Genomic DNA, 18,450 nt, shown 5'->3' with positions numbered 1-18,450 from the left:
GACATTTGGAGGGAAATGAGAGCTGATTGCACACAAGTGCGATGAATTTTCATCCTAAAATCAATTAGTAAAAGGAGTAGTCCATTAAGTTTATATGCTTGTCTAATCCTCTTTAATTCTTCGATATGAGATCATATGTGGTTATTATTTTCCCATAAATATTTTACTGAATTTTATAAAAAAAAATGATTACTAGAGTAAGACAAGTATGATCAATAGCCTTCACGTGTTTTTTTCTTGCAAATTTAGCTTAAATTTTCATTATTATTTACACGTTCTAATACCAATAATTAAACGAAACGTAAAAGTTATTAGTTCAAAAAATAAGCTTAATTACCTTTTGATGTAATAATAACAAAAGTCAGCCAAGATCAAAGTTTGAACAGCTTCAGCTACCAACATGAGTACGTGGGTATAGGTGAGAAAAACCCTACTAGTTATTGGGTACAATTGAGAATTGGTAAATTTATTGGGTACAACTGAGAATTTTTAAAAGTACGTGGGTATAAGTGAGAAAAACCCTACTAATTATTGGGTACAATTTAGAATTGGTAAATTTATTGGGTACAACTGAGAATTTTTTAAAGTACGTGGGTATAAATGAGAAAAATCCAAATATTTATTTTGAATTAGTTGTGGTTTTTATATTTTTTCACTAACTTTTTTAAATATTTTTTAATACTTATAGTCCTTACATTTTCTCATTAAATTTGTTATTCAATAAAATAATATGCCTACTATAATAAAAAAATCTTATTTTTTAATTCTCGTAAATATTTCTTGTGAAAATGTCATTAAGGAACAGAAGAAGTAATTATTAGTGATTTAATTCAGTTAAAAACCAAAAAGTCTAATCGCGAAGATATAACTTTCTAGACAACTAAAAATTATTCACGCAACTATTTTGTGCCAAAGGGGCCTTACGTTTTGTAGTTGGCGTTGGGTGTTGCTGGTTAATAAATGGTTTCTTTCGATGCAAAGTAGTTATGCGGATAATTGTTAGTTGTCTAAGTAGTAATAGTTATGGGTACGTAGTTGTAGACTTTAATTGTATGATTGTAACCGATAAATATTAGTTGTCTAATTAACTAGTAAATAGATATGGTCAAGGGTTGGTCTAATCAAACTTGGACTCAAACGCATAAGTTTTTATGAAATTAAATTCAAATATATTTTTAGAGTCGAAAAATTTTAGAGCCACACTCAAATCCATATAGTTTTTGTGAAATTAGATCCAACATAGATTTTTAGAGTTTAAAAATTTCAGACCCAGACTCAAACCCATAAGTTTAAATAGATCTTAATTTAATTAGTCATACATTATTTTTTTTACATTTTAGAAACTTAATTAGGTCTAAAATAGATCTTTAGGTTGTTTGTAAGTGTAATATGAGTCAAAATAAATTAAAATAAGTTCAGAATGAGTTTAAAATTAATTTTAACTTGTGTAATAAGTAAAACCTCAAATGAATCTGACGGATCTAAATCCCAATAAAGAAAATCCAAGGACTCCAATTTGAGTTTTGCTCATATCTCGAATGAGTTCAAGGACATATTCAATGAAATTTTGACCGCAAATGAAATAGTTGTGGACTTTGAACAACTATTGCAGGCTAGCAGCTAAACCTAATAAGATAACAAACACAATACAATCTAAGAAGTGATAAGTATGTGGTCATTTTATTTTTATTTTTACACACATAACTGAAGAATGGAAAAGATTCTTTACGAGTCTTAAGACCCATTAATGCATGATGAATAGTACCAAAATCTATTACTACAACCAATAAAATTAAGTGAAGTACTCTTAAGCTATAAAGCAGGTCTGGATATGAAGACCTTGGATCCAAAATCCATTGGTTAAAAAAAAAAAAATTAGACCTAAGCCCTTAAATTATGTTTTGAGACGAGATCAATAGGATCTTAAATTTTCTTTTGATGATATTATATTGAAAAGAAACGTATTATAATTAATAGAATTCGTATTATGGTGATGATTAAGCTCGACTCTCATACGTTTGTGATTTTAGAAAGTAAGGTTAATTACTGCACTTTTATCACTTTATCTACACTAGACGTGTTTAACGGGCCAGGCGGCAGGCGGGTCGGGTCAAAAATTAAATGGGTCGGATCGAGGCAGGTCATGTCAAATGTTAAATGAGGCAGGGCGGGTCAAAGCCCATTAAAACCCAATTCGCTTTGACCCTTTTTATAAAAATTCATAAAATAGTTATTTTTAATATACTTTATGGCCCGTTGGGTCGACACACTTATGTATATAATAATATCATCTAAAAATGTTAAAAAAAAAAGTGGTAAATTTTTTTTCGCAATAATACTTATAATTATCAGGCCCGACCCTTTACACCAAGGCCTGTTAATGACCCGCCCTATTATTAACCCGACCCACTAATGACCGTTAAAATATGACCCGACTCTTGACCCGTTGGATCGATCCGCCCCATTAAAAACCTCTAAAAATTCGTAGATGCATGTGATAATATATATATATATATATATATATATATATATATATATATATATATGTAACAAATTAAATAAAATTTCATTTAATTATATTTGTTTTTATACAAGAATGAGATATAGAACAACATATTTAATAAATCAATTGACTCCAAATAATTTTAAAAGACTTATAATACAAAACCCATGTGTTAATGTGAAGTATATATTTTACTCCATTTTGTTAATTATTCTAAATTCCATTCTCTTTTTCACTAGGGCACTACTACTACAATAGATAGTGGTTTGGTATCAACTTTGCAACTTTTTGACCTATCTACCCCACCAGCTCCCAAAGCAAAAGCTAAAATAGTGGATTACTGTTTTACCCCTCATTTGGATCACACAAAATTATTTTTTTAAAAATAGGAGATTTCGTTGAAAAGAATGTTAATAATTGAGAACCAAATATATCCTTATGAAAATCATTTCCATTACTTTTTCTCCATCATTTATGCTAAGATTTTGATATATATATGTTAGAATGAAAATTAAATTTTAAAATTTCACTAAACTTTCAAATATTAGATTATGTATTTGACTCTTCTTTTTTTAATAGAGAAGATTTTTATTCCAAATGTCTATCATCATTTATTTTTATTCTTATCAATTTGCTATAACAATCCCAGTATAAATAAAATTTTCAATATTATAATAGTTAATCGTAAATAGGTAATTGAATTTAAAAAGATTATTTTTGTAAAATTCTAGAAAAAAGATCAATTATTGTTTATTTAAAATTAAATTATGTAATAAATAAATTTTTAACAATAAAACAACTACTAGTACAAATTAATTAGCAAATATAATTTTGTTGTTCAAAATCAATTAGTCTAATTAGGTACCCACTTCATTATGAAACACTACTTTCTTTTTTTCTTTCAATGAAAGTAAATCATGAATAATTCTTAACATCTTATCTAAAAAAAGCTCTTCCACCTTATTGAAAGGTCACTCAAACATCAAATTTATAGGATTACTAGTGTCTTTAAAGAAAAAAGCAACAATATCCATTACTCCTACACCTAATTGAAGGGTCATTTAAGGTAATATCTAGCTAGAGATATCCTTATTAAATAAGTAGTTTTAATATTGATCATCAAAAGTTTTTTTTTTATTTTATTTTTTTATTTTATTTTTTTTTTTTTAGTAAAAATGAAATTTATTCAATAAGTCCTACAATAAGTGTTAAGGGACAAAAAGAGTAATTGATTAGCCACACAAATATGTTGAAGGTGGAAGTGGAAGTGAGTAGTGACAATTGTTTAAAGATGCGCTTATTCTCTTTTCAAGTGGTTCATGTTGATCAAATGGAAATGCCTTTTATACACCTAGCTAGGACTATTAAAGGTATCAAATATTCAAAAAAAAAATTTATTTTATGCTATAGTATTTTGTGTGGGTTAATTAATAAAATTTGTGTGTTTGTTAAAAGACGAGTTTATTTTAATTAATTTTAATTTATGTTAGTAAAGCTGAGTCATATTGATATTTAACATATACCCTCCCGTGAGACGGTTTTAGCCGTGCAACTGGCTCAGGCCCAATAATTTTTTAAAACTATTTTGACATGCTAATTTTAAGACTTAAAAGGATAATTTTAAGACTTAAAAACCCAATTTTAACACTTAAAGGTCAATTTTAAAGTTTTTAATATCAACTTTAATGTTTGAGTTATCCTATTTTAAAGTTGAAATGAGAATTTTAAGTCTAGCAATTGGTCTTTTAAATCTTAAAATTCGTTTTTTAAGTGTTAAAATGGACCTTTTAAGTCTTAAAGTTGTCAAATCCTATGATTTAAAATGTCAATTTCAAATCCTTAAAATTGGTCTTTTAAATTTTCAAATTGAATTTTTAACTCTTAAAATTGACATTTTAATTTGTAAAATTGATAAAAAAAATATATATAATTAGACCAGCCCAATAAAACGCATCTTACAAGTGAAACAGTCTCACCTAACTTTTTTTACAAAAATTTAAACGGTTTTAATTAGTATCGGCGCAGAGATAAAAAGGCAAAGGTCGGCTATTCTCACAAAAACTGTTGTCAAAATTTTATAAATCTTGACTGACCAATTACTCTTTTCATGAGTATTAATTTTAGGACATGTATGCGTATTTCCGCAAATAAATCCATTATAAAAATAGCTATTCTATTGAGAGATCGTCTTTTTGAGAGACGTATTTTAAGTCCAATTTATTAAAGATTAATACCTACTTATCGTATTCTTAATGTCTACTTAGTACTTACATTATTCTTAATGTTTACTTACCGTATTGTTAATGCTTATTCAATATCTTAAATGTCTACTTACATCATTCTTAATGCTTACTTATAATATTTTAAAAAATATATAATGGACTGGTCCAATTAAAAATGGTCTCTCAAATAGATTATTTCTCATATGAATCTGTGTTATAAAAATGTTTAATGTTTATATAGTCCAAGATCATACAACTATCAAATTCATCAAAAGTTAATTACCAAATTGGATAAAGCTTTTAACAAAAGTGGATAATTGCTTTGCTATAATGTGTTTGTTATATTTTTCGTAAATAGAAAAGAAACTCAAATAGATAAGTGAAGAAAAATAAGGTAAACTTTTATTTAATAGAAATGTTGCAAACCCATTAAGATAAATTGAAAGATAAATAAAGCAAACTAAGTATAAAAATAATAATGGTTAAAATACAAATGATTAAATCATCCCTTTGAAAGCTAAATGAACAATACTATATAGTATAACGTTTCTAGTCCAATAGATAAGATTAATGGAAATGTAATAGAGATGCAAAACTTTGGGTAACTCAACGTTCAATATATATCTACTCATAGGCTATTATACCTTCTCATATCCTCTCTTATCTATATTCATATTCATAATAATAACAATATTTTTCTTTCTAATTTAATTGTACAACCCTCGATCCCTCACCTGAATATCTAGCTTTGCCATTGATTGTAAGAATTAAGCGCATTTCCTATATATTAAGGTTTCTATATAAAGGTTTTTATATTAAACTATTTAACCTAAATATAAAACATATTTTACGGTGAGATTTTTATATTAAGCTATTTAACTCAAATATAAAATATATTTTACGGTGAGACTATATCGTACAGAAATTTGTGTTAATAATATCATGATCATGATCAATGGTGGAGTCTATTCTTATCAAAGATATAGTATTTGATTTCGCAAAAAAATTTCCGCTCATTAGTGGAAAATTTTAATATCATGATCAATAATAGATGTCATTTTTATATAACACTTTAATATCATAATTATTAATTAAACAACTAGTGGAAAATATTCTCCTTTAAATAATTTGATTACGGCCAGAAGCGATAGATAGATCTCCCAGATCTTTAAATTGTTACCACTAAATTTAATTTTCACCAAGATAATATATATTCTCATAGTCCCATCAAATTTATTCTATTTTTATTTTTAGTCGTATAATTTACGTCATTTCTTTAATATCATTTACACAGTAGTCAATAAACTTACATTTTTATTTCATCCATTTATTTATCTCACTTTCGCGTGTAATATCATGGAGTATGATATCAATTTACTCATTTTCTTAATTATTTTCCCGTCAAATACCTACTAGTCAAATTTAGTGCACGATCTAGTAATATTTTTTAGGTGTCAACCGTCACATATTTTAAAAAACTAGTATAGCTTTCATAGATTATGCAAATACTTGGGCAAAAATTTTCCGGTGTCAACAGTCAAATATTTTTAGAAAAAAAGTTTTAAGTTTATGAGCAATTATGATTCCTTAAATTTACTTCTATTCAGATCAATTATATATACCGTTTGTGCTTATTAACTGATTTACATTGATAATTGATGATGATATGATTTTTTATGAGTCAACCAATTACCAACTTAATATAGAAAAATAATTAAACTAATTTTGGAGCTATAAATTAAAAAAATTAGGAAAGCCAAAATCGGTTCACCATTGACTATGAGTAGCATCGAATACATATAGGCATGCATTGAGATAAGAGATGAACGGTGATATATATTAGATCGGATCAATTTAAAGTCTTATGTAATAAATAGCTAGTCAATTAATTTGATTTTTATATATCGATTATATTCAAGTTAATTCATACTTGAATATATATTAGATCGGATCAATTTTTATATATCGATTATATTCAATTAATTTAAAGTCTTATATAACCTTAAATAGCTAGTCAATTAATTTTAGTCATCATCTAACACACAGATCAAAAAAGTCACTGAAAAAGTAGGACAATGTGTTAGCAACCAACCCCAATCGTTGCCCATTTGTCGTCGCCTTTTTCAAAATTATTTGTAGTGGAAATTTGTCGATGATTAAAATGGGGACTAACGAGAGATCAAATTAAGCAAACAAAACAAATAAGATTGCGTTTAGAAAATAAATAATTTATTTTAAAATATGAATTTTAATTATGAATTTATTAATAAAAATTTTAATATGGACAAAGTGCGAGAGTCTTTTTAAATTCTCAACTTATCTATTTATTATACAACATTATAACCAACCTAAATTTAAAATTAAATGTTTTATTTATGAAGTACTAAATCTAGGTCAATTTTAAATTTTGAAATGATTGAAACCATAGTTTGCGAAGAAAAAAATAAGTAGAAAGCACGCACCGACTGTTTATCTTCTCTCTTAACCCAAACATTAGTCCCTAAATTGGAAGAGAGCTTCTCAGCCAATTGCAATGGCGAAACCACAGCAACATCATAAACCTTAGAAGTAAGTATACTCGCCAACTGCTCCAACGCCATTGATGCCGTCGAAAACCTCGACGACTGCGACCATCGCCTTTCAGTCGGCACAGCACCAAGGTATCCACTCTTGTACTGCAACGATACAGCCGACACTATTTTCAATGCTCTACTACTGTCACCTGATTGCTCTTGTTCTGGCCGTAAAACAGGGCGTACCGGTTTCTCATCTTCATAAACAAATGTTTCATGATCAGGAACCAAAATCGACGGCGGTGTCGTCGCCGCAGTTTTGATTATGAAGCTGGCCGCTCGGTGGCGGTCGGTGAGAAAGAATGCAGGTGGTTGATGAAATGCAAATGCAGAAGATTCCATGTTTATGGTTCGCACAGATATAGACATTTGAAATTGTGAAGGAATTTGTTGAGAATGTGATTTGAATATAAAGCTTAGGTAATCAGATTGTTGCGTGTTTGTGAAATCTGTCAGAAGATTGAATGTAGTGTACTAGTATTATTGTATTGTACTGCTATTTATGTAGTTTTGAACATATAAGGCAGTAACCTTCATTTCCCTATCTACTGTCCAGAAATAGTCTGTATTTATTGACACAATCAATTCTTGGATGATACCTCTTATGGTGAGACGCACAGTGTAAAAATGCGGTAATAGTCGCGATTGTGGTAATAGAACGCTGATGCGGAAATGAGAGTGATGCAATTATAATATCGCCTAAATATCGATTGAAATCATGAGATATTCCTTGGTACGACCCAAAACACGGGTTTTTTACACCTTTACAATGTACGAAAAATCGATTCATTAATTTTGAAAATCTTACAACGCGGGTTAAAAGTACGTGTTGATGCCTCATTATAATAGTTGCCGCTAAATATTTTGCTTTAAAAAATAAAACCAATACAAGAGATCATAATTTCAAATTTTACCCACTATATTTTTAAATTTTTATTTTTATTTTGAATTATTTTTGATATAAACTCATGTAAAACTCGTGCCTCATCATAACGTTACATAATTTGATCGCTATATTTATTGACACAATAATACTTGGATGAAGCTTCATTGACATATAGTAAAGCTTTAAAAAATTTAAAATAATTCACAGTAAAATCGTCTATAATGAGAATTATTTGTTTTATGTAAAAGTTTTACATAGACTCGGTTCACATTTTTTAAATATGCATCAGTCTAATAATTCTAAATTCTTATAGCGAGTATTTTTCAGTTATTGTACTTAATTGTACTTATTAATCAAAGATACTTATTATTAGTTTTAATATTTTTCTAAGGTTGGTGCACATGCATTTAGTCTATACAAGACTTTCTCTTTGTGTTATGCACATATACTGATGTGAGATATTTGGTTGACGATATATTGTTTGTCACATTGTATATATGAAAATTAATTTTAGTAATAATTTTATTTTTTGACTTTTGTTTTTGATTAATTTTTAAAAAGTAAATCATCTTTGCGCCAATTCTTTATATAGGTTTTGAATTTTTGGTAGAATCTAGATGTAAAATTAGTAATTTGTCATATTCTCATTGGTTAGTTTCTGATCATTTGAAATAGGAAATGGAATGGATCGAATATGCTCTTTTCTTCATAAAGGTGAATTATTATGTTAGTGTTAATTATAATTGCTAATTTACTACTTGAGGTAAGGGTTAATTATCTCAGTTCTCAGACGTATATTTTAGGCCTCCTAAGTAAAAGTTAAAATATACATACATGTCTATATTTTGTAACGTTAATTCATCATTATTGTACATAGTGTATTCCGGTCATAGAAAATTATGGTCATAGTCTAGGGAGGGAAAAAAGATGGCAGCTCATACCCATAAAAGAGACTGCGGTCAAAGAATCCCTCAGCTCGAGAAAGGCCTTCAAAGAGCGAGAATCCTGCAACTTACAAAAAGAATAAATAGAATACGTACAAATACTAAAAATAAAGATAAAAGTAAATAAGGTAATTAAAGGCAATAAACAATAACAAATGATGGGTAAAAGGGACAGGTTTAGTAATCTAAGACGTAGATAAGGCGCCGCCAACTGCCCCTATCCCTGGTCAGGTCCTTGGAGAGGTGAAGTTCGTGCATGTCACTTTTAATCTGTTCCTCCCACGTTCGCCTAGCTCTTCCTCGACTTCTCTTGCCCTCCACTATGATGCATTCGGTTTCGTCTTACTGGGGCGTCATGTGTCTTTCTTTGCATATGCCCAAACCATCTCAACCTGTTCTCCCGCATCTTTGCGGGGAGAGGTGCAACCCCTAACTTCTCCATAAACTCTTGGTTTCTTATCATATCCATCATAATATTACTACACATCCACCTCAGTATACGCATTTCTGTTACTTCCATCCTTTGTTCGAAAACCTTCTTTACGGGCCAACATTTTGTCCCATACAACAACGCTGGCTTAATTGCAATGCGGTAAAAGTTACCTTTTAATCTCTCTGGGAACTTTTTATCACAAAGCATTACTGCTCGCCACTTAAGCTAACCCGCTTGTATACGATTAATAACGTCTCCATCGATTTCCCCATTACTCTGAATCACCGATCCCAAATATTTGAACTTGGACGGTACATGCAACAGCTTCTCCCCCTATGGTCACCTATGACTCCCTCATCGATTATGTCTCATTGAAATTGCATCGCAAGCATTCTGTCTTCGTACGACTTATGCGCAACCCCTTACTCTCCAAGGCTTCCCTCCACTCTTTCAATTTACTATTAGCCTCCTCCTTTGTTTATGCGACCAAAACTATATCATCGGCGAAAAGCATGCACCATGGTACGGTCTCCCAGATGGATTTAAAGATTTCCTCTATAATGACCGTAAAGATGAAAGACTTAGTGCTGATCCCTGATGTAGTTTCACTTTAATTGGAAAAGACTCTGTCATACCCACCGGTGTATGTATGTTAGTCGACACTCTGTCATACATGTGCTGTATTATCTCAATGTACCTTCGTGAAATACCTCTATTCTTGAGGCTATCCCAAACGATGTTTTGTGGTATGCTATCATACGCTTTCTCCAAGTCAATGAACACCAGATGTAAATCCTTCTTTCGCTCCCTATACTTTTCCATCAATCTCCTCAAAAGATGAATTGCCTCGGTGGTTGATCTTCCCGGCATGAATCTGAATTGGTTCTCTTTAATTACCGTCTCTCGTCTAATTCTTTTTTCAATCACTCTTCCCCACAATTTCATAGTGTGGCTTAGACGTTTGATCCCTCTATAGTTCCTACATACTTGAGCATCACCCTTGTTTTTGAACAGTGGGATAAGTGTGCTAACCCTCCATTCTTCTGGTATCTTACTAGACCTCAAGATGACATTAAAATGGTTAGTAAGCCAATGAATTCCTTCCTCTCCTAAACCCCTCCACACCTCAATCGGAATGTTATTAGGTCCAACTGCCTTTGATCCCCCATTTTTTTGAGAGCTTCTCCTACTTCCGCCGTGGTAATATCAATAAGCGACCCATGATCTTGTGTTCTTTGGATGTCCGAAATTTTTCGAATTTCCTCCTTTGGACCCCTAGTCTCACTAAGCAGTTGGGAAAATATTGATGACATCTCATTTTGATGCCCTCTTGTCTAAGGAGTACTCGTCCACCTTCATCCTTATTGAATTTCACTGTCCCTAAATTCTTCTTCTGCCTAGATCTTCCTATCGCCAACTTAAAAATATACTTCTCCCCTTTTTGGTATCAAGCTTTTGATAATGTTAAATTTTTTTCTATTAGATAAAATACTGATCTACTCATTTAATCTAATCAAGCAATAAAATACAATATATTAACAATACCTTTACTTGGTTAGAAAGATTCAATGATTTTCTTTAAAGAAAACAATTACCAAATAATACCCACTTACTATTAAACCAAAAACTAATAATTCAAAAATCTATAGTCATTAATAAAAAATTGAATAGCCATTAATTATGAAATTATTGAAAAGAATTATACAATCGTTTGTGCGAGTTGCTATTCTAGATGAAAATATTATATATTGTAATATTTTATATTTTTCAACACTCAATAATAAAGAAGAGGGTTGAAAAATAACTTATATGATCCCATGTTGAAAAATTAAAGAGAGTTTTGACTAATATATAAGCATCATGAGCTGGTACTTTTATTACCAATCAGCTCGGCTTGTATGAGACCATTGCTTCAATTGATTATTTAAGATCATAAGTAATCGTTTTAGGGTTATAAGTAATCACTCTAAGACTATAAAATTTCATCATCATGATGACATTTTATAATCTTAGAGTAAGTACTTATAACTTTAAAACGATTACTTATGATCTTAAAGTAATCAATTAAAACAATGGGCTATTATAGTCTAAGGCTATAAAATGTAATTATATTAAAATTATAAGTGATCTCTTTAATGTTATAAGTGATCATTTTAAGACATAAAAATATATATGTTTGGTTAGCCCAATAGAAAAGGTCTCACTGCGCGACCGTTTCATTTAAGAATTAGCGATTACCAAATGATTTTAAAATGAAAATTTATCGAAAATATATGTAGTCAAACGGTCTTGTGAACATCAGGTCAGACTCCAGTACGTTATAAGTACACAGATTCTTGTGAGAGACAGTCTCTTTGAGAGATCATCTCTAATTAGGCTAACCCATTATATATTTTTAAAAATATTATAAGTAGGTATTAAGAATGATGTAAATAGACATTTAAAATATTGAAAGTAGATATTAGGGATACGTTAAGTAAGCATTAAAGATAATGTGAGTAGGCATTAAGAATACAGTAAAAATATTGATCTCAAAGAGAGAGTCTCTCAAAAAACTAGCTTTTATAAGTAATCAAATTCCACATAAGGTCAACCTTTGAGTAGGGTGAAATGATCTATTAGCTCTCTTTCAGGTAATTGTTTTTTAAATTTTAACGGATTAGATTTTGGCCCAGGAATTTCAATATTTGATTGGTTAGATGTGGAGGGTTTTATGGTTAATTGGTTATCATCTAAAGTATACACCCGTCCTATTTCAGATACGACCATATTTTAGATACCACCCGTCGTATTTCACATAAGTTTATTATAATTTTGGAAAAATTATATTTATAGATATTAGGACTCAAATTATATTTAAAAATATATTAAAAAATAAATGTACTCTATTTTGTGAAAAGATGGAGTAATAAGTATTAATTAAATCATTCTGATCTGATCCAGCCCGTTGTATTTTATAATTATTCATAGAAAAAAAAATATTGTAGAATGAAATTTTAAGTGAGAAAAATTCTAATTAATGAATTGAAATGACTTAATTAATGTTTGATTAAATTTGTAAACGTTTTTAAGCCATTCATTTAAGTGATTTGATGAGAAATCATATGCATCAGCCACTTTATTTTAGTTATTTTTTATTTATTTATCACATGATCAAATGCAAATATTTAAAGTTTTTTTTTTTTTAAATTTATCAGCCACTTTATTGGTAGAAAAGTCCTATAACATTTTTTTATGGAGCATATATGCTAAACTAATATAGAAACCGATTCGCATCTAGTAGTGGTAGAAACTAGTAGAAATTAAAAATGTCTTGCTTTGAACTTATATTATTATTATACTTCTCTAAGTAGCGGAATATAATCCAACTTTTTTTTTTAGAGTATAATCCTTTATTTATACTCCATAACCCAACAATGCTATGCATTAATTATTATAAATTTGAGAGAAAAAGACATCTTTTAAAATTCTCAATTTTTATAGATATATACCTTTCTATTTCGCGCTATTGGTTAAATTTGTCTATTTTATATATTTTTTTAAGTATATTTTAAGTCTTAATATATCTAATATCAAGACAAATTTATCAAAATTATACTACCTCCTATTCATCTAAAATGAGACATTTTCTTATTGGGTCAATTCACTGAAAATGTCTCATTTCTATTTTTGTTATTCTTTTTTACCCTTTTACGGTTATTACAACAATACAATAACACATAAATATCAATACCCTTTATGAAAAAAGAGAGTTTTTCCACCCCTTCTAGATTTTGGTGCAAAACCCAAATATGAATATATATTAATTTTTTTACATTTATGTAAAATTATATTTAAAATTTCTCTCTCCAGATATATATTCTAAAGGTAACCGACAATATGAAAAATTGAAAAATTAAATTCAATGATATAAGAAAAGATATTTGTGAATTAAAAGAGTTGATTCTAGTATGATTATTACTATGTTGAGTAAAATTCTAGGGGGTAAGTTGATCAACGTGACAATGTAATAAGCAACGAAATAAAATTAAAACAATTAACAAGTATGCAGTTGAGATTATAAAAATGTTTAATTGCAAGTCGTCTTCGCATTGTTGACTATCAAATTTTGGGCCTCTGCGGTTAGTCAGACTTGTTGGACAACGTGTTATTATAAGAAGAATTTATATAATTAATTAATTTTTTTAATTGATTATTTTTAAATTGTATGTAATCACTTTAAAATTGAATAATTACTATAAGATTATAAATATGATAATTTTAAAACTATAATTATTCTTGTAAGAGACCGTCTTTTAGAGAGAAGGCCTCAAAACAAGAAGTATGCATTCTAATTTCCTTTTTAAATTGTATTTATTGAGCTATTTAGCACATATATATAGTGCTTCTCTCGAAAAGACTGTCTCTCACAACAGTTTGTGTTGAAACTATAAGTGATCACTTTAAGACAGTAAGTATATATTGGGTCAGCCAAATAAAAATCGTCTCAATGTAAAACCGAATCATTTGAGAATTAATGCTATTAGTTTTATAACAATAAAGTATAGTAAAAGTTAATCATAAATTTTTATATGATACAGTCTTACTGTTAGCAAGGACGAGCATGTGATTTTGTTTTGTTTATGATTAGCTCTTAAATTTAGTGACTGATTATTTATAATAGAGCATGTATTCGGCATGTGCTTCGTATATATGGAAAATTTGAATTCAATAAGCGAAAAATTAAAAAAATGAACCAAATAATCTAAGTTTTAAAATTATTTAAAAAGTAAGCGTGAAAATCCTAAATCTTAGGTTTGGAGCTGTTCGCATTTAGAAACTGCGAACAGCTATGTAATTTTTTTTCCTAATTTATGAGTTGTTATTTGTTGTATTTGCATTAGAGACATTAGAATAAGTAATTAGAAGTCAATGCATGTTTCAGGCAGTATGATTTATCGCCAAAACTCCGATCATTCGTAAGTGAAAGCTTGGAGGTTATGATAAAGTAATTAAACATATATATACAACAAAATATATACAAATGTTTGAAATATACAACTATATATATATATATATATATATATATATATATATATATATATATATATATATATATATATATATATATGTACATATATATATATATACATATATATATATATACATATATATATATATATATATATATATATATATATATATATATATATATATATATATATATATATACATATATATATATATATACATATATATATATATATATATATATATATATATATATATATATACATATACATATATATATATATACATATATATATATATATATATATATATATATATATATATATATATATATACATATATATATATATATATATATATAAATATACATATATATATATATATATATATATATATTATGCAATATGAGATGGATCCAGCAGCTCCAGGACCCCTATATCCTAATGTCTTTACTATGCAACATGAGCACATGAGTACTCCTCTTCGGGATGCCCAGGTTAGGTGTACGATAGTTGTGATTTGCATTTTATTAATGCTAACATACAAGTAACTTATTTATATGTCAATATTCATAGGTGTCCGATGCAGAAACTCTATGCGCTAGGCACCAGGCATCCAGATTCTGTTCCATGGGTGATCAATGATAGGATCATCCTGTACTTAGAGCTAACGAGGTTATACGACTTTCACCTCGTTGCATACAGTAGAGTTGATTGTGCCATTATCGTAGCACTGGTCGAGAGATGGCGTCAAGAGACGCATACATTTCATCTCCCTCTAGGTGAGGCTACCATCACATTGCTTGATGTAGCCTTACTAACACGGCTTCCATCGAGGGACGTGCCGTGTGTACAGCCGAACGCCAGCTATCAGGCTGGCGTGACATGGTGCACCGCATATTGGTAGAGCGCCCTCCACCGGAAGTGATCAGGGGGAGCGGTTTGCACTACACGTGGTTAGTTCAGACCTTCTTGCATCTCCCAGAAGCTGCTGATGAAGGCACCATTTCGAGGTACGCTAAGGTGTACCTCTTATACTTGATAGGAGTTATGTTGTTTGCCGATAAAACAAACAACCAAATACAGCTCCTTTACTTAACTTTACTTGACGACCCATGGGAGCGCATCGCCGAGTATAGCTGGGACTCCGCAGCCCTTGGATACCTGTATAGGAGGCTATGTGGTGCTGCGCACAAGAACGTCAAGGAGATTGCGGGGCCAATAGTCATATTACAAGGTAATAAAAATAACATTTAACTCTAATCCGCTGTAGTTGAATTACATACTAATTACATTTCCAATGTTCAGCTGTGGCCGTGGGAGCATATTCTTATCGGCCAACCTTACAGAACCGTTGGTCGTGGTGATACTGCTCCTCCACCACAACCCCCACCAGATGTTGCATACGGTTCAAGGTGGAATTTTGCACGCTGGACGCGCAAGCACACCGGCAGCGGTCTCGGATTCTACCGAGATCAGTTAGACCTGCTACGACCCAACCAGGTAAATATTTCAGTACTTATTAACATTAGTACAATTTAATTAACATATTACTTAAATTTTCATAACATGTATTTTAGTTTTTGTGGGACCCATACCCTGCAAAAGCCTACGCAGCTATACCCGAACACTCGGGGATTCATTCAGGTGCGTGGAGGGCTTCTGTGCAACTCATATGCTTCGACATTGTAGAAGTACATCTACCAGAGTGCGTACTGCGCCAATATGGTTGGTACAGGGCATTTCACCACCTTGTGACACTGCACCCGAGCTGCACCAGATTTCGCGCAAAAATCAGAGTACGGCAAACTGGATGGACATCAACTGGCATCACATCGCTCGTTGGGATGGTTGACTGAAGCTGCTGGCACAAGGTGCGTCGATCGATGTTCATGGCGCACCTACTACACCAGACTACATGCCGTGGTTCTTCTCCATCACGCGCCGATGAATGACACTACGTGCCATCTTCGCAGCAGCACATTACGCACCTGCTGCGCCTACAATGACCCGATTTGTAAGTCTTCATTTGCATTTATATGATTAAGTTGCCGATTAAACAATATAATGTCACATTAACTAAATATTAATTGCAGACACAAGGTGCGGCAGTAGTGATGCGGTACAGCCACGAGGAACCGGTGAGGAAGATTGTGCATGACATGCTCGTCGGCTCGCAGTTCCAGCACTTCATACCGGAAGTCGCTGCAGAGTCCTCACCGACTCCCGCCCATACGCACGTCTCATCTCCTGCTTATGACTATCATTTGGAGGAGATGGACCATTCATACCCCGTTGACGTTGCGGGGACCTCGCAGGCTGGGCCATCACAGTACCAGTCCCCTCCACTGCCAGAGCGACACCCAAATGCCTCTTACTATCGTAGGAGGCGTAGGATACCAACTCAGTTGGATAAGATAGATGAGGGTCGTGAGCGTTAACGTTTAATTTTTGTGCATTTGGATCGACTGTATATGTATATATATATATATATATATATATATATATATATATATATATATATATATATATATATATATATATATATATATATATATATATATATATTTCAAACATTTGTATATATTTTGTTGTATATATATGTTTAATTACTTTATCATAGTCTCCAAGCTTTCACTTACGAATGATCGGAGTTTTGGCGATGAATCATGTCGCCTGAAACATATATTGACTTGTAATTACTTATAATGTTTCTAATGCAAATACAACAAATAACAACTCAAAAATTAGGAAAAAAAAAATATTACATAGCTGTTCGCAGTTACTAACTGCGAACAGCCAAACAGGACAAATTAGCTGTTCGCACTTACTAACTGCGAATAACTATTTTGTCCTATTTGGCTGTTCGCAATTAGTAACTGCAAACAGCTCCAAATTTAAGGTTTGGAATTTTTACACTTACTTTTGAAATAATTTTAAAACTTAGATTACTTGGTTCATTTTTTAAAATTTTTCGCTTATTGATTTCAAATTTTCTATATCATGTTGGACTAAGAAAATTATAGATGGGCCATGGCCCAAATATTAAATTAGATTGAGAAGGATGTAAGTCTTGTGTTACAGCAAAATAAAAGGACTAAGAAAATTACCGAAGAGCAATGGTCCAAATGTTAAATTTGATTGAGAAGGTTGTAAGTCTTGCGTTGCAGCAAAATAAAACAAAGATTATTAGAAAAATTTATCTAAAATAATCCAATTTTTTATGATTTACCTATAATAATTTCACCTATGAATAATCCCAACTTTGGAAGGTATTTTCCTAGAGTAAACTCTTAAACCTGATAACTTGCTATAGCAAATTATTTTTTAAAAAAAAACGATAAATTAAAATAAAATGTCAAAAAAAATGTTAAAAAAATATTTAAAAAATTATAATTTTTTAAATTATTCAAATATTTTTATGTAAATTTTTAAAATATTTCTCTAATTTTACATTAATTTTCAGTTTACTTTTTTGGTGAAATACCTACTACAGCAGCTAATCGGGTTACCCAAGTTTACTTTAGGAAAATACTCTTAAATTTGGGATTATTCATGGTTAATCAATAAGTGGGATTAATATAGGAAAATATGAAAAGGTTAAATTATTTTAGGTAATTTTTTCTTTATTTTATCCTTTAATATATTTAATTATTTATTTTGATTATAAAATAAGCTGAGAGAAGTAAAAAATTATGTGAGAATCAAACTTAAAATCTTCTTAGAAAAAAAAGATATATTCTTCAACTGAAGCAAAATACAATTCTCTAATCTTAAACGATATTACTCTTATGTTAAAGTGTATCTCAAATATCATAAATTCATTACAATATACTCTATTTAACACCTAAAAATCTATGTAATTAACAAAAATTGTTTT

Source organism: Amaranthus tricolor, chromosome 5 (assembly GCF_026212465.1).
Source record: "Amaranthus tricolor cultivar Red isolate AtriRed21 chromosome 5, ASM2621246v1, whole genome shotgun sequence".
Taxonomy (NCBI): domain Eukaryota; kingdom Viridiplantae; phylum Streptophyta; class Magnoliopsida; order Caryophyllales; family Amaranthaceae; genus Amaranthus; species Amaranthus tricolor.
Note: the sequence above shows the minus strand (reverse complement) of the source record.